A 25,751-nucleotide genomic window follows, 5' to 3' on the forward strand; every position below is an offset into this window, starting at 1 on the left:
ATTTCCTCCATAGCTGCTACATGATAAGCTGGCATGCATGTCCGGAGGGCTGTTTTGTAATGTAAAGTTGACTATGTTCACACCCCTATGAACCCGACAGCCATTCCACTCCTATGGCAGGCACAATCATATCATGGTTCTCCTTGGGAGAACTTTGCTCTCCCTGTGGAGACACAGTTTTGGTTGTTGCATCACAGGGGAAGATATGCCGGCACCTTTGGGGTGGAGGCTGGAGATGCTGCTGTGCCTTGTTGGTGCACAGCCCTGTCACCCTGCTCAAGGATCTGCCTCAAAGATCGAGTGTCCACTTTGGAGGAGCATGGTCAGAAACCTAAGTGTTCAAGTTGCCTTGTTGAAATATGTTTAAAGCAACGTCTTCCCAAGCCACAGGGACCAAAAAAGTTAATGGGTTTTTAAAGGTCATTATCAAATTAAAAGTAAAAAAAAAAAAAGTAATTGGATTACGTTTATAGCCACAACTTCCTGCGCATGGAGTGAGAAAGACAAAGACACTAAGGGGTAGAGAGGCACATGAGATGGCGACTCTTGTGTAAATGAGTGCTGGTCCCTTAATGCTTCTCCTATACTCCTGGATACACTAAGATCTACAAGAGTAGATAAATTTATAGTCTTGCCTCTGCCCTACCCTTCCTCTCACAAACGAACGCACGGCTGTGCTGAACAGCAACAGGACTGTGTCAGGTCCATACCAGCTGATTTGTGTGGTATAATTGCACTGTCTTTGGCTTTATGGGTTTTACTTGCAAGGCAGAACTGACTTTATTGGAAGCCTCTCACTGGCCTTTGGAGAAGGTGTTTTTTACATGTCTTTTCTAGTATTCTTGCAGTATGCCACATGGCAGGAAAATTTTCTATATAAAGGTACTTTTTGGGGTCGCCTTTGTCATCCAACTGGTTTTTTTTTTTTTTTTTAAGAAGATTTATTTATTTTATTTTCTGTGTATGAGGGTTTTGCCTGAAAGTAATGTGCACCACATGCTTGCCTGGGACATATGGAGGTCAAAAGGGAGTGTCAGGTTCCATTCCTTAGAACTGCAGTTATGGATGGTTGTGAGTTGCTGTGTGGACACTGGTACCTGAATCCCGGTCCTCTGCAAGAGCAGCAAGTGCTCTTTAACCACTGAGTCATCTTTCTAGCCATCTCTTCACTGCCTTTAAACATGTGGAGGCCTATTGCTTTCTGAGGTCAGAAGACAGCATCGGATCCCATGGAACTAGAGTTACAGATGGTTGTGAGTCACCATGTGCATGCCGGGAATTGAACCTGGGTCCTCTGGAAAAGCAGTAAGGAATAAAGACAAATTCTCCCTCGTGGAGGAATTCAACCAAGAACTAGCCCAGATTTGAATCCTCCGCTTCTCTCCCTGTGTCTTCCCCTGCTTATAATTCCTGACCTCTTGCCTGTTTGTAGTCTGTCTATCGTAGGTGTCTGGTCTGCCTGTCCTGTCTGTGTTGTCTTCTTGTTGTGACTGCTCTGAGCAGAGGGCTTTGTTCTGTATTAATTGACATCACAGGAAACATGATATGGAAAGGAAATGAAAATGAGTCATTCTTTACAGAAATCTTTAACAGAGTTTTACAAGGAAAGAAGTCAAGCCGGGCATGGTGGCGCACGCCTTTAATCCCAGCACTTGGGAGGCAGAGGCAGGGGGATCACTGTGAGTTCGAGGCCAGCCCGGTCTACAAAGTGAGTCCAGGATGGCCAAGGCTACACAGAGAAACCCTGTCTCGAAAAACCAAAAAAAAAAAAAAAAGTCACTTTATTGACCCAAGATGACCCCAAGAAGAACTAAAAACTACAAACAAATGCTTTCAGCTTGTATCTACATGTCACTTTAAACATTTATGGAATATTTGTTGTTTAAGGTTGTTTTCAACCTATTGGCTGCTTTCCGAAAATGATTACCACGGCACACACATACACATATGCATTGTTCTGGGCATGGAAGGGTACATAAGTTAAGATGAAAGCTGTGCATTAGTGTTACAAGGTTAGCTTGCAAAAGCTGATTACATGGGAAACAAAAGGCATTGTCAGGTTGGTTACATTGTTCCCTTAAAGGCATGCTAATCTTACAGCTAAGCACACAATAGGACAGCAGGTTAAGTGCATAGGTTTGTTTGTTTGTTTTTTTTCTGAGACAGGGTTTTTCTATATCCTTGGCTGTCCTAAACTTGCTTTGTAGACCAGGCTGGCCCTGCACTCAGCGATCCGCCTGCCTCTGCCTCCCGAGTGCTGGGATTAAAGGCGTGTGCCACCGCGCCCAGCTAAGTGCATACTCTTAAATCATCTCAAGGCATATCATTAACTTGGATGCAAGGTCCAGTGAAAGTTCAGTCTCTTTCAAGGCAAAAGATAGTTATAAAAAAGATATCACTAGTCAGGTGTGGTGGTGCACGCCTTTAATCCCAGCACTCAGGAAGCATAGGCAGGTGGATCGCTGTGAGTTCCAGGCCAGCCTGGTCTACAAAATGAGTCTAGGACAGCCAAGACTACACAGAGAAACCCTGTCTCAAAAACAAAACAAAACAAACTAAAGTATCACTACAGACTGTTGTTTTAAATGAAAATCCTAAGCATTCTATTTTACTAGTAAAGACTCAGGAGCCAGATGCTGGGGTGAAAACCTGCTAGCTCAGAAGAGGCAGAGAAAGCACCCAGCTGACCTTCCTACTCAGCTCATGTCTTGATGGAAAGGGCCCAAAAGGCTCAGCTGACAACCCAGAAGGAAAAGCACAAAAAACCCAAAGCCAAAGGCTTGCTAGTTCAAAGCTCAAAAAGCGCAAAAGTCCAAAGGCCAAAGAGCCGAGGAGCTCAAGAGCTCCTTCTACTTCTACACCTATCAACTCAAAGTCACTACTATTTAATCCCCGTCAGCTGGCTTCTTGCTCCACCTCTTGACCTAGAGTTAACTTTATAAAATCATGTGTACAGATAGCTCTTGGGTTAAAGGTGTGTGCTAGGGCTGGATGAGCCCCCACCTTAATCACCTGTTCACAATAAACAGAAACGTCTTGGGTTAAAGGTGTGTGCTAGGGCTCAACCACACCAAACAAAAGACAGGTTTTTAGAGTTCATAATTTCAGGGATCACAATGAGATCAAATATCCTGGAACAACAGACTACGTATTAAGGCTAGCCTGGAATGCATATTATTTCACAATAACTTACAAGGACAGACCACAGTATGACTCCCCGGCAATGCTGCAGTACACACTAACATGGCTTGACCACAGGAACTACAAATGCAGGAGTGACATGTTACAGCGGCCTAGGAGGATCTGTTAAAAATAAATCTGGACCCAGAAACTGGCAACTCTGTCCATAGGAAGACATCCCGAGGAAACAGAAATCCTGGCATCTAAGGACGCGTGTGGAAGAGCACTCTGTGCCATTGTCCCTGGCTGACAGTAATGAAGAGTCTGGCCACCAAGAGCAAAGTGCATAGCAGTGTAGAGTGAAGCCCCTCAGAAGGTGAGTTAGAGACCCCAAAGCACTGGAAGGAGTTTCCTGAGGTGTTGATGAGTGTGCAGGGTGAGAAAAATATGGCTAATGTCTCAGCGTTAGAGTACTTGCTTGGCATATGTGACATTCTAGGATCAGCCCCAGTACTGAAAACAAAATCAAAACTAGCCAGACTGTGGAGATGGGCTACTTGTGGCGTGTGATGGGGGAGTCTGTGCTTCACAGAAAGGTCTTTGCATGTGTCTGCACGCAAGGGGAGACATGGAGGCAAAGTCACCAAGGATTTGCCTGGGAGGTATGCCTAAAGGGAGCCTTCATTCTCCTTTCCACAGTTGCCTGCACTCACTCTTTAAATCTTTCCACAGACTGGGCGGTGGTGGGCCACACCTTAAATCCCAGCATATGGGAAACAGAGGCAAGTGGATTTCTTTTCTTTTTTTTTAAATTTTTTATTTAATTTTAATTTATGTGCCTTGGTGTGCAGGTGTCAGATCTTGGCTTTACAGACAGTCGTGAGCTGCCATGTGGGTGTTGGGAATTGAACCCCGGTCCATTTGGAAGAGCAGGCAGTGCTCTTAACCGCTGAACCATCTCTCCAGCCCACAAGTGGATTTCTATGAGTTTATACCAGCCTGGTCTACAGAGGGAGTCCAGGTCAGCCAGGGCTGCATAGAGAAACTCTATCTCAAAAAACAAAAACAAACAAACAATCAAAAACAAAAAACAAAAACAAAAGCCAAAACTTTCCATGGGACTCACAGAAAGCAAATTACATTAATTCAAAGGTGTGAAGGGAGAAGAAAGCAGTGTCCTAGCAGAGGGACCTGCAGCTACCAGCATGAAGCCACATGGCCCAGCTGTGAGGGACAAGCTTGGCTTATACCTCCCTGAGGCTGACTACCTAAGTTTTGGGGGAAAGCCTACAGCCTAACCACACTTCCCTGCTCCAGAATAGGACTCTGCAGATCAAGAGTCTCGGTGAACTACCTTCAAGGTTATCGAAGGATGATCGATTTTTTTTTTTTTTAATGCTTTTTCTATTTTGAGGTAATTGCAGAGTTGCCTGTGGTTACCTGGCACTCTCTGGTTCCTGATCTCTGAAATCCTTCTCCCACAGAGAAGGCTCCTCCCACAGGTGGCTCTCTGAATGTCTCAGAAGGTATCTCTTAGTTAGGAACACTTTGCATGTCATTGGGAGTAGCTGAGCCTTGGACTTCCAAGGGCTGAGATGGCCTGATGGGTGGGCTCACACAGCTTTGTGTTTGCGGTGTTGCTTGAGTTTTATTTCCTGTTGGTGTGATAAAGTACCCTAGCCAGGTTTAGGGGATAGTTTGCCAGGGTCACAGGATGACCTGGGAGACAGTGACTGCACGCTGCTTTGGAATGCAGTGAGTGCACTTCAAAATTGCAGAGACATGGCCTGCCTCTGTGACTGCTCATTCAGTGGGCCTGGGAGAGCTTGGGTACCTGGGTTTTTCCCTTTGTACTTCCTAGGTGACATGAATGGGACCCAGGACTGGAAGTGCTGGCCTGCTCACCTCCTGTTTGCAATTATTAAATAGATGCCTCGCTGAGCACGGTGGTGCACACCTTTAATCCCAGCACTCGGGAGGTAGAGGTAGAAGGGTCTCTGTGAGTTTGAGGCCAGCCTGGTCTACAAAGTGAGTCCAGGACAGCCAAGACATAGATGCCTCTCCTCAGGAGTTTTGATATATAGCCAGGTTATGCTGTCACCTACTCATTATCCCATCATTCTGGAGGCTGAGGTAGGAGGACTGACATGGGTTACAATCTAGGTACAAGAAAAATATTTACTTAGAATAGTTGGGACCAGAGAGATGATGGCTCAATGTGTAAAAAAAAGCACCTGCCACTGAATCTGAAGACCTGAGTCTTTGTGGTACATGGGTTTAATCCCAGCACTCAGGAGGCAGAGGCAGGCGGATCTCTGTGAGTTCAAGGCTAGCCTGCTCTACAGAGTCCAAGACAGGCAGGACTGTTACACAGAGAAACCTTGTCTCAAAAAACCAGAAAAGAAGAAGAAGAAGAAGAAGAAGAAGAAGAAGAAGAAGAAGAAGAAGAAGCAGCCGCCAGAGTAAGACCCTATGTAAACATATTTATAATAAACAACCTCATATTAAGCATTCCTTTCTGAAGGAAAGATACCAATCTTCTTTAGCTTTTGAACAATCTTGAAAATGTGCATTTCACTCATAATTATGAGTCAAGAGAACCTTTCTATTTGCATCAAAGTTTCCTCTACAGGAGCCTGGTGGTAGTGATGGCAGCGGTGGCAGTGGTGGCCCATGCCTTTAATTCCAGCATTGGGGAGGCAGAGACAGGCAGATCTCTGAGTGTGAAGCCAACCTGATCTACAGAGTGGGTTCCAGAATGGCCTGGGCTACATACACAGAAAAACTGTCTCAAAAAACAACAGAGAAAAGAAAAAAAGTTTTCCTACTCTCATTGCAGAACTCTGAATGATCTATTTCTATGCTTTCTGCATAGGAAAGAATGTTACTGGGTTGGAGAGATGGCTCAGGGGTTAAGAGCACTGGTTGCTCTTCCAAAAGTCCTGAGTTCAATTCCCAGCACCCACATGGTGGCTTATAACCATCTATGATGAGATCTGGTGTCCTTTTCTGGCCTGTAGGCACACATGCAGGCAGAACACTATACATAATAAATAAAATAAAAATATGAAAAAAACTGTTACCAAATTATTACCCCAGGTTGTTGCTCAAAACAGATGAAGAAAAGAAAGTACCAAAAGATACTAACTACTGTGGTGCTGGGTGTGGTGGCGCACTCCTTTAATGCCAGCACTTCGGAGGTAAAGGCAGGTGGATCTCAAAGTCCAGGGCAGCCAGGACTGCAAGAGAAACTCTGTCTTGAAAAATCAAACAAACAAACAAACAAACAAAAAACAAAACAAAACAAAACGAAACAACAACAAGAAAAAAAAAACCCTCAAAACAAAAATCAAAACAAAACAAAGACAAAACAAAAACAAAAAAGATACTGCTATGATGGTGGCTGGCTCAAGTGGGTAATTAATTTTCTGAGTCTTATAATGTTTGTAGTGCCTAGCTACATAAAAAATTTGTTGTATTTTGTTATTCTAAATAAAAATAAATTACATGTATGTATGCCTCTGCTTGTATGAAAGGAGTATGTGCATCTTTGTTTATATGTGTAGTGTGTGTCTATGTGTGTGTGTCAGAGGACTACTGTGGGAGTTGCTTCTCTTCTTTCTCCATGTGAGCTTGGGTTATCAGACCCAGTGGCAGGTGCTTTACGCTCTGAAATGACTCTATGGTCCCAATTATTCTAAATAAATAGTGTTTGGACAGAGCTTTGTAATTCTCATTCTTCTTAGGGAGGGCTCTTGATTTTAGAAGCTCTGGGCACCATCAGACTGGTGTACCACACAGACGTCTGTTCTCGGTCCATTCTTCTTCTCTTACCCGTTAGTAGATCCCTGTGGTATTGCTTTTCTTCATGCATCTGAAAAGAACAAAAACAAAAACAAAAAAAACCCAAAACTCTTTTAAATAAAAAAGAAATTCTCCTCTGGAGTCGGAGGGCTTGTGCAATGCTGTTCTGACCAAACATACGAAACATACAGGAGTCTCTGGAATACTTTCCAGAAAAGCTGTTGCAAGGAGCTGTGAGGTGTGTGTGCATTTTGTATCTTCTTCTCCTGACTGGAATGGTGATAGGATGCAGAAGACAGGCAGTCTCACCTTGCCACCTTGAAGACACTGAGGAAGGAAATCCCATGCTGACCAAGGGGGTGACTGGAGAAGGTGGGGATTGGCTTGCCTTAGGTTTCTTGTTAAGTGAGAAAAAACAATTTATAACAGACTGTGTCACGGGTGCTTTGAATAACTTGTGGCCAAACGCAATCTGTAACTGATACACATGTATCAAATCAGGGCAAATTCAATGGCTCTGGTAACAGAAACTTACTGTCTTCGCTCTATGTTAGAAAGTCTCCCTCAAGCCCTCGGCAGGGACACCTCCTCCTTTCTCAAGTTAAGCTGTTGATCTTTGGAGTTCTGGCAATGCCTTCAGACTCACAAACTATTTCCTTTCTGTGCACCCATTTTCACAGGAGCAGGAGTCAGACTGGATGAGGGACCGGTGTACTCCAGGATCTTATTTAAATGTCATTTGACAAGGACATATTGGGAGGTACAGAGAGATACAGGCTCCATCCCTGAAATATGTCCCTGTTGTCCTTTCCTGCTACCCACTGTGTTCAAGTCACTAACAAGCCCTACAGTCCGACTACGTCACCCTTCCTGCTCCAAGCATTGCTACCCAGCCCCCATTCAGCCCATCCTCTCTTTACAGCTGATCTGGGTTTTTGTTTGTGTTTTTTTTTTTTTTTTCAAGACAGGGTTTCTGTGTGCAGTCCTTGCTGTCCTTGAACTCATGGACATACACCTGCCTCTGCCTCCTGAATGCTTGGATTAAATGTGTGCCCCACCATCCCTTCTCACCCAGCTGGTCTGTTGTTAATGAGATCCTTGGAGTCCCTCAGAAACATTCTGGGTCTTCCAAGCCCAGTTCTGAGAAGGTCAGCACTCTCTAAAGTCAGGCTTGATCTTGTGGCTTAGATTGGCCAATGAAATGCAAAAAGCCTGTTGTGCTTTTGAGGTGGGAGGGTTGCTTTCAGGAACACCTGTATTAGCTCATCCTTTCTTCACACCGCTCTGTAAATTGTGGGTGCTCCTTCTGACCCAATCTCATAAGCATGGCCTGTGACCAATGGCCATCAATACAGCACCACTGACCCAAGCAGGATGACTAGTATAGGCAAGAAGCAAGCCAGTGAGATTCCGGCTTGTTTGTTATACTGCAGCTCAACAGAGTTTAAAAAGTGTGAATCTGACAACAGTTTTCCCAAGGTGAGACAAGTCTCAGGGTAAACTCCAAATGTTTTCTTGTAAGCCATAAGACTTTACAGTGCTGGCTTCCGCCCATCCCTTCTTTCTCAACTGTCCAGTCTCTCAAATATGCCCCTATTGTCTTTAGATGCTGTTCCCTGGGCATGGATTCTCTTCCCTATCTTTGCTGGTTTGTCCACTACAGTATCCTTAGAGCTTAGGGGCATCACAGTAGGTCCTCAATACTTATCTGTAGACCGATACTGAACAAATGAGTCTCTGCCTAGCTAAACCTCCTGCAAGAACCAGGTTGCCATTGCATTGTCTTGAAGTAGGTTTGGTGAGGCTTTGCTCAATGATGGAGATGTCAGAACCGGCGGAATTCTGGGTCTTCTGCTCACCACATGTGACCTTGAGCATTTTGCTTTAACCTCTGATCTTCAGATTTCCTATCCGCACAAAGCAAGGGGGAGTGGGGGGGTGGTGGGGGGTAGACACCCCGCCTTCACTCCATCTTTCCCAGGATGGTCACCTTCCCGCAGTGGACTGCCTCTGCGGTCAGGGCGAGCTTCCCAGGCCTGAGACAGGTTCCCCTGTTGCTCCTGCCTGCGAGTGGCACCGGGTCCGGACCGGCATCACCGGCCTTCCAGTCCTAGTGCGCCAGCTCGCTTGCTCCGGGAGCTGACCACCGCTGGGGGCTTTCGCCTCGGGCCGGGAGGACGCCACACCCTCCCCATTGACTGGCGGGAGAACGCACCAATCGGAGGTACAACTTGGGAGGGGGCGGGGCCACACTGTGAGCCGGCGCCCAGCGTCCACCGAGCTGCAGCCGCTAGCTTGCGGCGCCTGTCTCTGCCGTCCCCGCATCGCGCTCGGGTCCCCTGCGGACCGAGCCTCCTCGGCTACGGCCCAGGTTTTTTTTTTTTTTTAATTTTCATTTTTTGGATGCGTTCATTTTCTGTTTTTTCTCGTCCCTTCTAAGGCGGCGGCGACGGCGACAGCAGCGTAGGCGCGCGCGGGGAGGGGGCGGCCGGAGAATGCGGCGCCTGGCTGCTGCCCGGCTCGGGTCGGAGCGTCAAGCAGGTGGGTACAGGTGTGCCGCGGAGGGAGGGGTCCCGGGACACCGCACCCAGTGGGAGGACCCTGTGGCGAGGATTCTGTTACGGGTGCTGCCGGTCGGATCCCCACCCCTAGCCTCTGTACCCTTCACAACCGCCCTGAACCGTTCATCCCACCTCCCGGCCCCGCCCATCTCCCCTCCCCCACTCTCCAGACCTCCACCCCCCAACCTTTCCTGTGGCGGCGGCGTTCCCCGACGCTGGTCAGAGGCTCCCCTGTGTCGCTCTCGCCACCTCGCTTTCCACTCATCTCATCCTTAACGTCCGGGAGCTGAGGAGTGGGAGGGGACCCGGAGGGGACCCACCCGTGCCTCAGTCAGTGGCGCGGGGGGGCGTGGTTGGCCTGTGGGTCTCTGTCCTTCACCTAGGTTCCCGCCTAGGTAGAGCCCGGGGTGTGTAGGGTGTGTAGGGGTGACCGGGAAGGGGAGGCCGCCCTGGTATCCCACCCCACTCGCTGCACACGCTGCGGATGCCGGGCTACGCACACCCTCGCGCCGCTCCGCCCACGTGTGCGCCGCGGGGGAAGGCTGGGGCAATGCTAAGAAAGGCTGGTATCCACCCTGTGCCCGGTGGCGCGCCCTGGACGCATCGGCTTTCGGGGTAGGCGCCACGATCTGCTTCATGGTTCAGGGCACCTCGCCGCATACCACGCCTTGCTCCTGGCGATCAGGCTGGCGACCTTTCGGCCTCGTGTTAGGGAGCCGCGCTGTGCTGCACATTCCTAGGCCTTCTGTCTATCATATTCCATCCTCCCAGCTGCAGGATTCCGAGGATAGGCCTATTTAGGCCACTGGTCAGGTTGGAGCCTTTCGCTTCCTTTCCGCACAGTAGGCTCTCTGCCACTCTCTGCTCCACGTTTTAAGCTCAAAAGAAATGTCCACTGACCTGCCTTTAGCGCACACTCAGGCACACTGACCTTGGCCTTTGCTCTGCTGTTCTCGTTTTGGGCACGCCCTTCCTTCATCTGCCCAGCTCTTCTAGACCAAAGTTAAGCAGAGCTCTTTGCCAGTTGCCAGTCCGAGCTTCCTGGTGTGGCCTGGCCCATGACCCCAGGCCTTCAGGCTTAATGGCTGTGCCTTCCAAAGCAGAAGAGATGAAGAGCAGCCACACCTGATGTCACCTCCTGTGACCTGGGAGTCTCTGATGTGTTGGCAAGGCTGGAGGAGGAGCTGGCTGTTTCTCCAGGACAGAGGACTGGTTAATGGCAGTTTCATCAGCTGGCCAGGACAACTGGAAGGGACGGGTTTGAAGTGAGGTGTAGTGGGAAAGCTCATTTGGGGGGTTCATTTGTGAAGAAAAGTGCTCATTGGGACCTTGCCCCGGGTAGGATTCCCGAGGGCTGCATGAGAATTAGGGGTAATTCTCAACAGCCCCCCCCCCCCGACCCTGCAGGCTTTCTCTGTGTAACCCTGACTGTCCTGAACTCGATTTGTAGACTAGCCTGGCCTTGAACTCACAGAGACCCGCCTGCCTCTGCCTCCCGAGTGCTGGGATTAAAAGGCTTGCGTGGCCAGGCCCGGCTCACCTAGGCCTTTTCACAAGAAACCCTCAAAAGATCCGTGGTCCCAGCAGATGACATTACTGCCATTCCCTGCGGAGTCCCACTGTCCCTATTGTGCAGCACCTGATCCCGGTTCCCGGTTCCCGGTTCCCGCGGTCCCGTCATCTCGCCCTTCCCCTCTACAATAAGGTTCTCCTCTTGTCTTTTTGGGAAACTCCTATTCATGCGATAAACACTGCACTCTTGCACTTGTGGTTTTTCTCTTCATTTGTCAGACTGCAGGACTCCCTCTCTATATACAGCAACAAGGTTTGTGTGTTTTCCCCCCCAGTCAGATCTAGCCCGCTAGGGATTCTGGGGACTGGGATGTCTTAGGCCTTACCTGCCACTTAGCTAGAATTGGCAGACATTGCCCAACTGGCCTTTTTGACTAAAGGTCCTCCCTTGGGGAGACTGAGTATTACTGTGGTTCTCATCCTCCAAGGTGATGGAATGACCCATTAGACTCACCTATGTTCTGATTTTTATTGCTGTGAAGTCCTGGGCAAGATTCCCCCCCCCCGCCCCATTTCCTGTATAAATGGGGGAGCAGTGTTTCTCTTGCACTGGGTTATCTGGGGAGCAGAGGTGTGGTCCTCTTGTTAAATGGTCGTGACAATAAGTATGTAGTGAGATGTGTCTTTTAGCTCTGTCACAGAACAGATGTCCCTGCTGGCAGCTCTCTTTTGTCCTTCTTCAGCTAAGCTGATGATCCTAAGAAGCAGTCCTGGGTGAGGTGAGCTCAGGCCCCAGTAGCTCTGTGTCTCTAGGCAAGGCACTCAGTCTCTGTGTTCTGTCGGAGGGAGGGTTATATAAGGAGAGTTGCTTGCACTGCTTTACCTCCCACTTCCGCCATGAGGGCTCTTATTTTAGCCCCACCGTACATGCAGGTACAGATCATGTGGCAAAGAGCACAAGATGGGTGAGCCTTCCTCTACCTCAGATGCTGGGATGCTGCTCCACTGGGTCTCCTGACCCCTGCTGTGTATCACCACGTTCCTGCAGAGCTGGCATAAAATTTGAGGTACTGTGGAAGCATGCCACTGTAATAGCATCCTAGCCACCGGGACTGCTGTATTAGAGGCTTAGAAAGGGATCCTGGGCTGGCCAACCACCACCACCACCACCCCGACTCTGAAGCATTGGGGAAGCGCTCTCTTTGCATATGTGGTTCCACAGGCAGCTGAAGGCAGAGAGGCCACAGGCAGGAGCAGCAGCATAGGGGTGGGGTGGGGTAGCTCTGGGAGCCTGAGTTGAAAGTGGAGAAGACAGGAGTCTCGTAGGAAGTGGATACAAGGACACTGATGTCTTTGGGGATGTAACTGGGTGTTGGGTCAAAACCCTGGCCAGGGATCTGGAGAGATGGCTCAACAGTTACGAACACTTGCTCCTCTTGAGGAGGACTTGGCTTGGGTTCCTAGCACCCATATGGCAGCTTACAACCAGCTGCAACTCAAGTTCCAGGGGGTTCTATGCCGCTTGTGGGACCCTGCAGGCACTGACTGGGTGTGTAAATGGTGCACAGGCATATACACAGGCACAATATTCATACACATAAAAATAAATCTTTTAAGGAAGGAGCTGGCTGGAAGCAGACGAGAGAAGGCCCAGCATCTGGAGGGCAGAGGACCGGAGGTCATGGGTTGCAGGGATGGATGAACTCTGTTTTTGTCTCTGGCTTTGATGTACCTTTTCTGAACTGCCTAGAAGTGTTGTGCTTCTCACGAACTCGCACAGTGGACTGGCGATGTCATAGTTCTCAGGACAGTGTAGCAAAGCTCTTCTCAAGCACTGGGATCCACACCAGAGTTGGCAGCTAGTACTCTTGTCAATAAAGTCACTGGAACACAGCCCCGCCCTGCCATTTTGTACAGGATGGTCTGTGACTGCTGTGGCTCAGACCTGGCAGAGCTGCTGTGGTGGGCAGAGGGGGTTGTTCCCCTATGGACCTGCTGTTGGTTGAACTTGAGGGATCCCTTAACAAATGGGCACAGAGAGGTTCGGCATCCTGTCCAGGTCACACAGCCAATGAGTTTGAAGGCAGGAAGCCCATGTTCTTTATTTCTTCAGTTTTTTCTCTTGGAGCTTTATACTTTTATTGTCACTCATTGAATTTTACCATGTGTGTGTGATACAGGGTATAGTATATCTTAAATCTAATGTCAAGATTTGCCGATCACTTATTTATTTATTTATTTATTTATTTATTTATTTATTTATTTTTGCCGATCACTTCTTAAAATATTTTTTACATTAACTGTATATTGGCTATTTAACAATGGCTATTATGGCAATCCTTGTTAAGTGCACAGCTTAATGTGGCATTAAGTACATTTTCACTGCTCTGCAGCCGTGGCTGTCATCCATTTCTAGAACTTTCTACCATGCTAAACTGCAGCATAAGCTCTTTACTGACTCTCACTGCCCAATGCAAATGCCAGCCTCAGGTTCAATGCCAGCTTTGGCTTTTACCAGTTAACTGCAAATGTCTGCCACCCTTCAGGATCCCCTGCACTTTACTTTCCTCATTTGGCGAGAGCCAATGGTCCTGGTGTCGTAGTTTTTGTCAACTTGACACAGACCGAGACATACTTTAGAAGGGGAGTATGAACTGAGGATTTAGGCATGTCTGCGGAGCATTGACTTGATTGCTAAGTGATGTGAGAGGGCCCAGGCCACTGTGGACTGTCCACTCCTGGGAACTTGATCCTGGGTTGTATAAGAAAGCAGGCTGAGCAAGCTAGTGGGAGCAAGCCAGTAGGCGGTGCTTCTTCATGGCTTCTGTTTCAGTTCCTGCCTTCAAGTTCCTGCCTCACGGTCCTGTCCTGGCTTCTGTTGGTGACCAACTGTAACCTATGATAACTCCCAGCCCTCCCCTCTTGAAGTTGCTATGGGTCAATATCTGATCACAGGGGCAGAAAGCAAACTAGACCAGACATTGGTACCAAGGGGCGTTGCTATAATAGACCTCACGACGTTGTTTGGGGAAGTAGTGGAAACATTTGAAGCTTTGGGCTAGAAAAGCTGCTGAGTGCTCAGAGCTTAAAGGGCTGTTCTGTGGGGGACTGGAATGTACGGGTGCTGGGGCCTGTGTGGACAGTGGAGGCCTGGCTGGTGAAGCTTCAGAGGGAAGTTTGAGAGTCCCTCAAAGACTCTACTGGGGCCATTCCTGCAAGATTTTGAGTGGAGAACCTGCAGTTTCTGGTCAGGTAGGGCTGGAGAGTCAAAGGTGGTTAATAAAAGACCAGGATCACTGTGATGAGATCTTCTGGGTCAGAACACGGAAGTTGTGGTCCAGAGGGGGCCAAGGCTATACCTCAAGCGGGCAGCAGCAGAACCTTGATAATGTGTAAGAGTCTCTTCGGAGGTCCTGGTTTTGTTATATTGTCTCCGCTCCCCCCCCCCCCCAAAAGCTGAGGACCAAACCCAGGGCCTTGCACTTGCTAGGCAAGCGCTCTACCTACTGAACTAAATCCCCAACCCCCGAGGTCCTGGATCTCATGGAGAACAGCTGAGGCTGGGCACTATGAGAATCCAGGACAGGCTATTGGTGTAGGTACAGCCTCGATCACAGTGAAAAAAAAATGTCAGAATTGAAGGGGTCATGGAGGGAAGCTGAAGTTTTGAGGCCAAGAGAGGCCACTGCGGATGGTATTGCTGTAGAGATCTAAGAGTATTAGAGGTGCTGGCACCATGGGACATCTGGTGAGGACAGTAGCAGATGTGAAGTAGAGCTGGCTTGAGCTATGGTGCTGCAGAGAGCAGAACTGGAGAGCTGGATGTAACCAAGTCATCCAGAGCCCAGAAAATCATGCATGAGACCCATACGGACATTGAGCTTTTCCTACCATAGAGAGTTGGTTTTGTTTTGGTTTCATTATAACTGTGGCCTGGTCCTTCCCTCTTGGAACAAGAAATATGTAACTTGTTTTGGATTTTACAGGAGTCCACAATTAATAGACTTTGGATTTGTTTGTTTGTTTGTTTATACTTTTTTGAGACAGGATTTCTCTGTGTAGCCTTGGTTGTCCTGAACTCACTTTGTAGACCAGGCTGGCCTTGAAGTCACAGAGATCTGAGTGCCTGTGGCTCCCTGAGTGCTGGGATTAAAGGCTTGTACCACCATGCCTGGCTTGGACTTATTTTTTTACTTTTTGTTTTTTTTTTTAAGATTTATTTATTATGTATACAGCATTCTGCCTGCAGGCCAGAAGAGATGGTTGTGAGCCACCATGTGGTTGCTGGGAATTGAACTCATGACCTTTGGAAGAGCAGTCAGTGCTCTTAACCTCTGAGCCATCTCTCCAGCCCCTTATTTTTTACTTTTTATGTTTTATGTGTGTGAGTGTGTTTGCCTGCATGTATGTAAGTGTACTGTGTGCTTGCCTGGTGCCTGCAGAGAGTTGCAGATGGTTGTCAGCCACTTGCTGCGTGGGTGCTGGGAATCAAACCCAGCTCCTCAGCAAGAACCGCCAATGCTCTTAGCTAGTGAGCCATCTCTCTCTCTCTCTCTTTCTCTCTCTCCCTCCGTTCCTCCCTCCCTCCCCACTGTATTTTTATTTATAAAATTCTTGGATAAATTTTATTTTATGTGTTTGGATGTTTCACCTGTATACATACATGCATGTATGTATGTGCACCATATATGTGCCTATGGATGGTTGTGAGCCATCACGTGGGTACTGGGAACTAAACCTATGTCTTTTGTAAGAGCTCTAATGCTGTAAACTGCTGAGCCATCTCAGCAGCCCTGATGTTCAATTTTTAAAAAAAACCATGGACTTAAAAATCATTAAAACTTTATTTTTTCAAGGGATAGAACTTTTAAAATTGGACTGTGGTTTATTTGTTCGTTTGTTTCTTTTTATTTTTTTCAACGACAGGGTTTCTCTGTGTAGCCCTGGCTGTACTGGAACTCTCTTTGTAGATCAGGCTGGCCTCGAACTCACAGAGATCTACCTGCCTCTTGCCTCCTGAGTGCTGGGATTAAAGGTGTGCGCCACCACACCCCACTTAGACTGTGTTTTTGTTTTTGTTTTCCGAGACAGGATCTCTTTGTGTTAGCCTTAGTTGTCTTGGACTTGCTTTGTAGACCAGGCTGGCCTTGAACTCACAGTGATCCACCTGCCTCTGCCTCCCAAGTGCTGGGATTAAAGCCGTGCGCCACCATGCCTGGCTGGACTGTGTTTTATATTGTGATAGTAACATGAGATCTTGGGGCCATGGTGTGAAAGAATGTGGCTTAAAGGGATGTGTTTGTGTCTTAGAGTTGATTAGGGGTGAGATGCCATAGTTAATTTTTTTTAAAAATGACATTATTTATTGAGGGGAGAGTGTCTGCCACAGCTGCACATGGAGGTAAAGACAACTTGTGGGAGTTGGTTCTCTCCACTGTGTGGGACCTACGGATGGAACTCAGAACGTCAGGTATGGCGACAAAGTGTCATTGTCTACTGAGCCACTTCTCATAGTTTGTTTTGTCATCTTGACACAGACCTAGACTCTCCTCAGAAGACAGAATCTCAGTGGAGGAATGATCTCCATCAGATTGGCCTGTGGGCCTGTGTAATGGAGCATTGTCTTGATGGCTGTGGTATGAGCAGCTCCAGCTCACTGGGTACGTGGGCCTGGGCATGGATAAGAAAGCAGAGTGGGCAAGCCATGGGGAGCCAGGCAGTAAGCAGCATCCCTTCATGGCCTTCACTTCCGTTCCTGACTTGGGTTCCTGTCCTGGCTTCCCTGAATGATAGACTATAAGCTGTAAGGTGAAACAAACCCTGCCTTCCCCAGATCCAAGCTGCTTTCGGTCAGTGCTTTATCACAGCAACAGAAAGTGGAGTAGAACACTGGGTTTCCGTGCTTTCAAATCCCCTGGAAACCAGGATGGGCCAAGAGTCATAGCACTGTGCAGCGGACAGAAGCAGCAAGGTTGTACCCTGGGACAGCACATTCAGGCAGCTGTTGGGCCATTCTCTGTGGTTCAGTGTGGTCTGAGTGTGGCCTCTTTCCATATCCGGGGCCTGGATATAGCCTCAGTACCCTTCAGTGCCCTGATGACTTCAGTCTAGCCATGGCAACCTGGGACGGGGTGCTGGCTGCCTGCTCTCCCTTCCCATGGCCCTGGCTTGGCTGAAGGACCACTTTGAGGAATAAAAGGACTTCTGTGTGCACCAGTGGGGACTGGGCTTTGTGGCGGTAATGCGCTTGTGTATTCCAGGTCAGCGGGACGTGCTGGCTTGGCCTCTCCCTTACAGTGTTTTGAGTCCAGAGCGTTTGGTACTTTCCTCAGGGGTGGAGGGAGTGGGTTGTGCCATGGGAAGGGTGTCCTGGGAGAACTGGGGTACAAAAGTCATGTGAGCAGTGATAGGTAACGTGGCTCCTTCTTCTCCTGTGTCCCTTTTGATCCTTTTCTGGACACTGTTTAATGAAGTCACAATCTGCATCTTCCATTGAGGCAATCCCTCTTTCCCCTCTTCCACGCGATTCCTCTTAAAAAAAAAAAAGAAAGAAAGAAAGAAAAGAAAAGTGAGGTAAATTCACAGAACGTGAGGCTGACCATTGTAGGGTATAATTCCATGGTGTTTAGTGCATACACAGTACAGCCATTCTTAGTTAGTTAAGACCGTTTTCACCACTCATTTGGAAAACTCCATGTCTGTTAACTGTTACTCTCCAGTGCCTACTCCTCCTGGCCTCTATCCCCTGTGTTACCATAAGCTTCTGTATTTACCGTGTGTGTGTGTGTGTGTGTGTGTGTGTGTGTGTGTGTGTGTGTGTAAGATTCATATAAATAGGACCATGCCATGGCCTCATTTTTGTGACCGGCTTCTTCTGTTTAACTTGTTTTCAAGATTTGCCCATGCCTGGCAGGTGACAGTGCTTTGCTCTTTTTTTGTGGCTGAATACTCTTTCAGTGTGTGAGAATGTCCACTCCTTATTGGTGGGCACTCTGGTCCTTTCTACCCCTGGTGACTGTGAGAGGCGGTGAAGACTGCATACAGTGTCACAGCTCTCTTCTCTTCTGCATTTTATCATCGGTTCAACTACATGTCAATCCGTGGTAATGGATCCCCCTTGCTCGGCACTGTGCTGGGAGCATCCAACCAGAAAACTGGCTTATTGGATCTTCATCTCCCCAGCAAGAGCATGGAAATACCTTGAAACAGAGAGAGCAGGTGGGGGCTGGGGGAATGGCCAAGGGAGACAGCTGGCACAGTGCAGGGAACCCTAGCCACCTCTCTGCCAGTTTCTGGAACATGCCGGACTCTAGCTGTGAGGAGCATTTCCGTTTGCTGTTTGCTCTCTGGAAGGCTGTCCTCTGCCCTGGTTCCAGCCGACTGCTTGGCATCCTTCCTACCTTAAATTGCTGTCCTGGGTAAGGACTCCACTTTCCCCTTGCCCTTGCTTTAATTTCTTTCTGAGAGTCGTCATGGTCTGAAATGACTTCGTTTCCTTCTTTTTCTTCATTTTACGCAGCCCATCCCCAAGCTCCAATAAAGCACCCTGCAGGCAGAAACTCATTTCCCAAGTTTCCTTGACTCTCGGAGCCAGGCGTCCGGATGGTGTTCATGTGCGCTAAACACACGTTGCTGTGGCATGGAGGTGGGGTGACTTACTTTCCCCATGCTACCTTGCTAGCTCTGGGCTCAAGGGTTCTCCTCCTCTGTGAAGTGTGGAGGATGTCCCTGCTTCTCTTGGGACTGCTGTTGCTAATGCATGAAAGGATAGCCTAGGATAAGGTTTGTGGGGTCCTCGCTGGAGGTGTAGAGGTCATCAGTAACCAAGCTTTGAGTGAGTTTCCTCGGGCTCGGAAACTCGGGTGCTTGTGTTGGATGACCAGGAGACCTCCCGAGCTGAGCTGCTGTGTGATAGCAGCCACTTCACACTGTGGCCCCTGAGCACCGAGATGTGGCTCCAGCTGGTGTGAGGACAGACTATCTCAGGTGAATAAACCCAGGCGTGAGTTGAGCCGTGAGCATGTGTGGGGAGCTGGTCCTGCTTCGGATGTTTGGGTTAAGTAAGAAAAACACTGTTAATATCACCTGCTGCTTTTTTAATTTTTATGATGCAACCACTAGAATAAGGTGACAGACCGGTGGGGGAGGCCCAGGAGCTGAAGACTGCCTCCCTCCCTGCCTGCACGAGGCTGGCTGTAGCACCACACAACTGAAGTGACAGCGTCCCCTTTGGGCAGTGCTGGCTGTAGCGTGAAGCTTCATGAGGCTGGTGGAGCAAGGTGTCCACACTCACAGGCTTCTCACCCCAGCTCTGCCTTTTGTTGCCTGTGTGACCTTGGGCCGGGGTGGCTTGTGGCTCGTTGGTTTCCTCTTCTGTGAACAAGAAGCTCAGCTTGATGACAACAGTGACAGAGAACCACTGTCCACAGCAGGCCTTCTTGTGTCTTGCTAGGGCCTGGGCCCTCAGGTCCAGAGGACCTGTGATGATTTTGGGTGGGTGGGTGGGGGCGAGGGGAGAGACCCATGGGGCATGCACTTGGAGTAAAAATACAAACCCAATACTGACACCAGCCAAATTGGACTTTTTCTTTTCTTTTTTTCTCCCTGAGACAGGGTTTCTCTGCATAGCCTTGGCTGCCCTGATCTCGCTCTATAGACCAGGCTGGCCTTGAACTCACAGAGATCCACCTGCCTCTGCCTCCCTCGTCCTGCCCAAATGGGCTTTGTGAAGGCTGGAGGAAGGGAATGCTGATGGTCCGTCTGCAAGGCGTTCTGTGCAGGGCCTCTTGGATTTGTGCCCTGGGGTTGAGGGCTCACAGTTGCTTATCACCAACCTGCAGCCAATGTAGTCACTTTGATATGACTGGAGAGTGTTGGCACACTCCTGAAGTCCCTTCTGCTACTGGCACTAGCTTCTCTAAGCCACCTGAAGTATGTTACCCTAGAAACTTAAGATATTTCCTAGGACTTCCCCAAGTGGGTATGGCCACTGCTGTTTCCAGCAGGGGCTCCTAATCTACCACTCTCTACCAGGCCAGCCAGGGCACTATGTTTGAGTAATCCCTTGTGGGTAGAAGCCACAAGGGAGCCAAGCCTTTTCTCCTTGGGAGTTCCGGTGTTGTGGGGGTATCACAGAGTGTGTAGTCTGCATGGAAAGGGGCCTAGGGAGCACTTGGCATAAGCTTAGCAGGGTCAGATCTCCTTTGCACAGCTGCCTGAAAGTGTCTGTCAGGGATCAAAGTGGAAGGGCTCACACAGAAACAGAACTGAGTGAGGCTGTGGGATTGATGGTCTTGTGGGGGATGTGAATCTTGTGAGTTTTAGGTACTTCCTGAGACTTGTAAGTTTTATTTACTTGCTGAGAAATTAAAAAACAAAACAAAACAAAAACACATTTATTTTGTATTGTGAGTGTTTTCCCTGCATGTTTATATATGTTATGCATGTGTGGTGCTCAGGGAGGTCAGGAGAGGGCATTGGGTCCCCTGGAACTGGAGTTATGGTGGACTGTAAGCCACAAGCATGTGTAGATTCTGAGAAATGAACTTGGGTCCTCTGCAATAGCAACGAGTCCTCTTAGCTACTGAGTCCCTGGCCTTCAACTTCCAGAGTCTTCTGAGCCCTCTCCTTCCTCTATATGGGGATGTTTCCTAGTTGTTGCAGACAGATTGGATGAATGAAAATTTGCGGCTGTCCCTGGAGCATCCTCAGGGCAGGGAATGGACTGGCTTTGGTCAGCTGCAGTGTCTACCTGCTGTTTCTGACCAAGCAAGCTTTCACTAATTGCCTCTCCTGCCTACCCAATGACACGCCTTCATTTGGAGTTCAGGTCCATCACAGCTTTCCTCCTGAAAACCTTCCCTGACAGCATCGCGCCCCATCCCCAGGAAGTGTCAGGCACACCTCCAGTATCCTTGTCACCTCTCGCGTTCTCTATGACTGCTCTTAGACACTTGTGTTGCAGCTGCTAGGGACTGTGTGCCTCCCCTATAAGGGTGCCATGAGGACGGTAGTGTGTCAACTCAAAGTGGGATCCCAGAGTCTGATGCAGATAGAGCACTTAGTAGGTCTACAGATTAGTTCTTGTCTTTTTGGCCTCAGGTTGCCGTGATGTGAGTTCTGGGTTGGGCACATACATAAACTGAGTCAGTGGGCCTGATTTTCTTGGATCCACCTACCTGTCCTTGGTCAGGTCACTGTGGGTCCTGAACAGTCACCCCCAGTGATAGCTGTTTGAGCCCCAGACACCACAGTAATGCACTCCATGCTGTGGATCAGCCTGAGAAAGACAGCTGGGCGTATGGGTAAAACTCTGCCTCTGCTCTTTTAACAGGGCAGGGACAGGAAGTGTTTGGGAAAAAAATGTTCTTTCAACTCTATTTTCTTTCTCCTCAATGCACCTTAGGACACCCTTTGGAAGGCAAGCCTCTCCTGCTGGTGAGGTTGCCTGCTGGGCTAGGGTGTCAGGTGAGCAAACATTAAAGTGTCTTTGATTGGCTTTCTCCAGTGAGGTTTGGAGCCTGTCAGGCTCAGGGTGATGGCAGCCTCTTTTCATCAACTAAAAAAAGCAAAAGGGAGTGAGTCCTCCTTTGCGCCTGGCCTCTTTACTTCATTGGTTACCATGGGTATTTCACTGTGGTACATATGCCTGGAAACATCACAGTGACTCAGCATGAGGCTGGTTCCTGGGGCCTTTGCTACAGACCTCTGCATATTTCTGTAGGTTTTGCTAAAGACAACCATGAGGTGCTTCAAGATACAACGGAGCCCTTGCTATAGGACATCGGAGATGGGGGTCCTCTAGCAGAAGACAGAAGGGTGTAGAATCACCCATCTCACAGTATAAATTGTAAATTTGAGATTTCACGAGTTCCAGGCTGCTGGGGTTGCAGCTCTCCATCCAGTTTTTGATGGTGAAGGATGAGGAGGGCTTTGCAGGTAAACTAGGAGGCCGAGTAGTGGTGTCACCTGGGCATTGAGGCCGACTGAGACTTGGGATGCTGTCTGACATGTTCACTTCAGTAGGTGCCTAAAGCAACTCTGTTCCCCAGGCCTTCCTTGGCACCCATGCCAATGTCCTTGAGAACAAGGCATATTGTTTGAAAATTCCAGCCACCTCCACTCCACCTTGGTCTGAAGCTCTGGGCTGCCACCCTATGTCATTGAAGAGATACCGAAAACATGATGACCTTATCCTGCCTCTTGCTGAGGAGATGAACTTGAGGACCTCAGATGCTCTAGCCTTGGAGGCTGGCAGCGGGCTCTTTAAATTGCAGCTGGTATCCTGTGACTGCTCGATGAAGGGTCGATTTTTCTCCCATTTACTGGCACCAGATAGGGAAATGATGGATTTGAGAGTGAGCCGTTTAAGAAGCTTAAAATTGCCTATCTGCATTATTAACAGAAATAGCTCTTTGAAGTCCTTGCTCCTGAATTATATGTGAGGTACCTGCTTCATTTAGTGCAAGTGGAAGCAACAAAGGGGAGCCAGAGTAACAAAAGTGACAAAGGATGGAAAAGCAATGGGCGAGGGAGAGTCAAGTCAGTTTCCTTCAGGGCTGCGGGGCATGAGTCTGCCAAGCTGCAGTAGACGGTCTGGAACCCTTGCACGTGCAGACAGCATTGAGTGGTCCAGCCGGTTTAATAAAAACAGAGCACATCAATCAGGGGCAGGAAGCATGGTTAGTGGGACAGGGGAGGAGCTGTAGTGGAGTGAATAGGGATGAATTTGATTAAAGAAAAACAGTGAATACACATATAAAATTATTAAACAATAATAAAAGGGGACTGGGAAGGACAGGGAAACCCAAGGAATGCTATAGAAAGCACTCACTGTAACGGGCCCTGGTGGAGGCCAGCAGGGGATGCAGAGATCTTCCTTGGGCAGCATCCGAGGCCTCACTTTTCCTTCTGTTTCACCCTCTCTCAAGCCTTCCTACTCCTTACTCCCTCTTATTCCCTGGCTGATTTGTTCTGGCCTTCTATGGCAAGTTGCCCAGCCTGTCCTCTGGGCCCCTGCCTTTGAGCAGCCTGTCTCTTAAGTCCTTTGGGAATTTCTGACAGGCCATCCAATGGGAGAACTGGACAGCAGGGGTGTTTTTCCTAAATTACTAGACAGGTTCCTCTGCATGTTGGAATTTCTTTTGTTATTTCTCTTTCTTTCTTTTCATTTAAAAAAAAAAAATATATATATATATATATATATATATATTTATTTATTTATTAAGCCGGGTGTGGTGGTGCATGCCTTTAATCCCAGCACTCGGGAGGCAGAGGCAGGCAGATCAATGTGAGTTTGAGGCCAGCCTGGTCTACAAAGTGAGTCCAGGATAGCCAAGGCTACACAGAGAAACCCTGCTCAAAAAAAAAAAAAAACCAACAAAAAATTTATTATGTTTACAGTGTTCTGCCTGCATGTGTGCCTGCATGCCAGAAAAGGGAACCAGATTTCATTACAGATGGTTGTGAGCCTTGAACTTGGGACCTTTGAAAGAGCAGCCAGTGCTCTTGCTCTTAACCTGTGAGCTATCTCTATAGCCCTTGTAGGAATTTTAAAAATAATTTATTACTTTTATTTTATGTGCATTGGTGTGAGGGTGTCAGATCACCTGGAAGTGGAGTTTCAGGCAGTTGTGAGCTGCTATGTGGATGCTGGAAATTGAACCTGGGTCCTTTGCAAGAGCAGACAGTTCTCTTAATCACTGAGCCATCTCTCCAGTCTCGGCACATAGGAATTTCTATCTTCCCTCGCTGATTTGGCCTGGGGACCTTGGCTGTGTGTAGGGTGTGAGTGCAGGGTGTAGATAGGGATTACCTTCAAACTGGTGCCAAGGGAGAGTGTACTTGGCTTCTAGTACCTTCTTGCGGCAGGAAGGAGTCCTGGCTCTTGCACTGTGCTCTCCCTGCACGGGATGGTGGGTGTGGCTACGCATCTAGGAAAGGAAGAAAGGCTGAGGATGAAAACAAGCTGTGGGACAAGGTCTTGGGAGGAGGTCCCAGAGGACCTGGGTTTGACTTGCCCGTCGTCTCCTGGTGATGTTTTGGGGTCTGCTTGCCAAGGGCAGGGCATGCTGCTGGTTCCCACTCCTTATGTAGGTGAAACAATGGTCCCTGAACAGTGGTCCCTGAGCCGTGTGATGCCTGTACCCCTCTCTGGCCTGTTTCCTTGTCCTCAGAATAAAGTGTTTAAAATTATTTTCAAATCATTCTTTAAAACGTGTGTGTTGATGTATGGTGTGTGCACATGCATGTGCTATGTGCACATGCATGTCTGTGCCTGGGGGCAGCCAGCTGAGGACATTAGCTGGTTTGCTCTGTCATTCGCCACCATGTTCCTTTTGAGACAGTCTGTCACTGAACTTGGAGTTGGACCAGCAAGCTCTAGCAGTCCTCCTGTCTCAGTCCCTATCATAGCACTGGGTTAGGGGCACATGTGGCCATGCTTAGATCTTTATGTGGCTTTGAACTCAGGTCCTCATGCTTGTCCAGCAAGGGCTGTTACCCACCGAGCCTCCACTCCATTAAAACAACAACAACAATAAATAGCGAAACCATCCTGTTCTTATAAACAAAACAGGGGAGTGATGGCTTCTTATTGAATTTGTCCTCTTTAAATTCATAGCATTTGCCGGTTGCAAGCTCAGCTCTTTGTCTCTGCCAACACTGCTTTTCTCTTGAAGACTATTTTACTTTGATGAATTTAACATTTGGAAAAGTGGTCTGGGAGACTAGTGTTGTCAGAGCAGCCTGTGGCATGCTGATTGACAGTAGGCTTGGCTGTCACCATGGAAACATCCTGTGTAGTGACAATATGCACAATGTTCCTGCAACTGGCAACATCCATGAGCTATACAGGCTCAGGACTCTTCCCTGGAGAGCATGGGGCGGCTGTACCCAAGACCAGGATGATGATGACTACTCGTGGCACAGCCTGGAAATTACTATACCTAGAATGAGACAAAACCAGCCTGACTGAGCCTGTCAGTCTCATCCTCCCAGCCTTCAGCATCTTCAAAACATACCTGAGGCTTCATGCATCTGGGTTTGAAACACAGGCTCCATACCCCCGAGTTTTGAAGGTCTTGCTCTGTCTCAGACGTGGGCCACTCTCCTCCATCTGGCATTGTGTCTGTGTGCTGTCATGAGTGTGCCAGCATCAGGGTTAGCTCTTCTGTCCCAACCTCCAAGCATCAAGACTGGAAGCCTCCAGGACCATGGTTGGCTGAGGAGGCCAGGAGCTATGTTGGAGCTCACGCTCGTCTTTGCTCTGAGTGTCTGAAGGACAGCAGGGTCCTGTGTCTCCTGAGGTCTTTCTCTACTTCTCCTTTGGAGAAGCTCTGGATTTAGAGGGAACATTTGGGACGTTGAATGAATGACCTGAGTCAGGGTAACATATTCACAAACTCATGCCTGCCTGTGCCACCTCACTGCTGAAGGGGTTCCCACAGTAGAGGCGAAGCACATACTTCTGTCAGTGTGGCCTCCTGAAGGGCCACATGCCCCTGCTTGTGTTAGTGGACATCATCTGTTGCCACTCTAACAAAAACCCCAGAGGCAGGGAATTCAGCAGGGTTTGCTTCTCAGAGAGTCCCAGACTGTGTAGTCTGAGGTGAAGGTTCTGGGCAGCTCTGGTCTGCTGAGGTCCTCTTTATGGGTTGCAGGTGCCATTGTTCACCTGTGCCCTCCTATGGTGGTGACTGGCAGGAGAAGCCAGTGCTTCCTTTTGTCCTGAAGCCACTTTTCTAACATAAGGGC

General features: G+C 48.6%; 1 protein-coding gene across 6 annotated transcripts in view; it reads left to right on the forward strand.

The window, feature by feature from the left end:
- Window positions 1-9,244: 9,244 nt before the first annotated feature.
- The window catches only part of Jakmip1 (janus kinase and microtubule interacting protein 1), a 122,534-nt gene continuing 106,027 nt past the window's right edge, over window positions 9,245-25,751 (forward strand). For 5 of the 6 annotated variants that reach the window (XM_051164727.1, XM_051164728.1, XM_051164726.1 and 2 more), the window contains exon 1: window positions 9,246-9,465. The gene's annotated coding sequence lies outside the window, so the exon portion shown is untranslated. Of the gene's footprint in view, window positions 9,466-25,751 lie in introns of all 6 variants that reach the window. The other variant, XM_051164725.1, reaches the window with a different exon arrangement.

This window comes from Acomys russatus, chromosome 22 (genome assembly GCF_903995435.1).
Source record: "Acomys russatus chromosome 22, mAcoRus1.1, whole genome shotgun sequence".
NCBI lineage: Eukaryota > Metazoa > Chordata > Mammalia > Rodentia > Muridae > Acomys > Acomys russatus.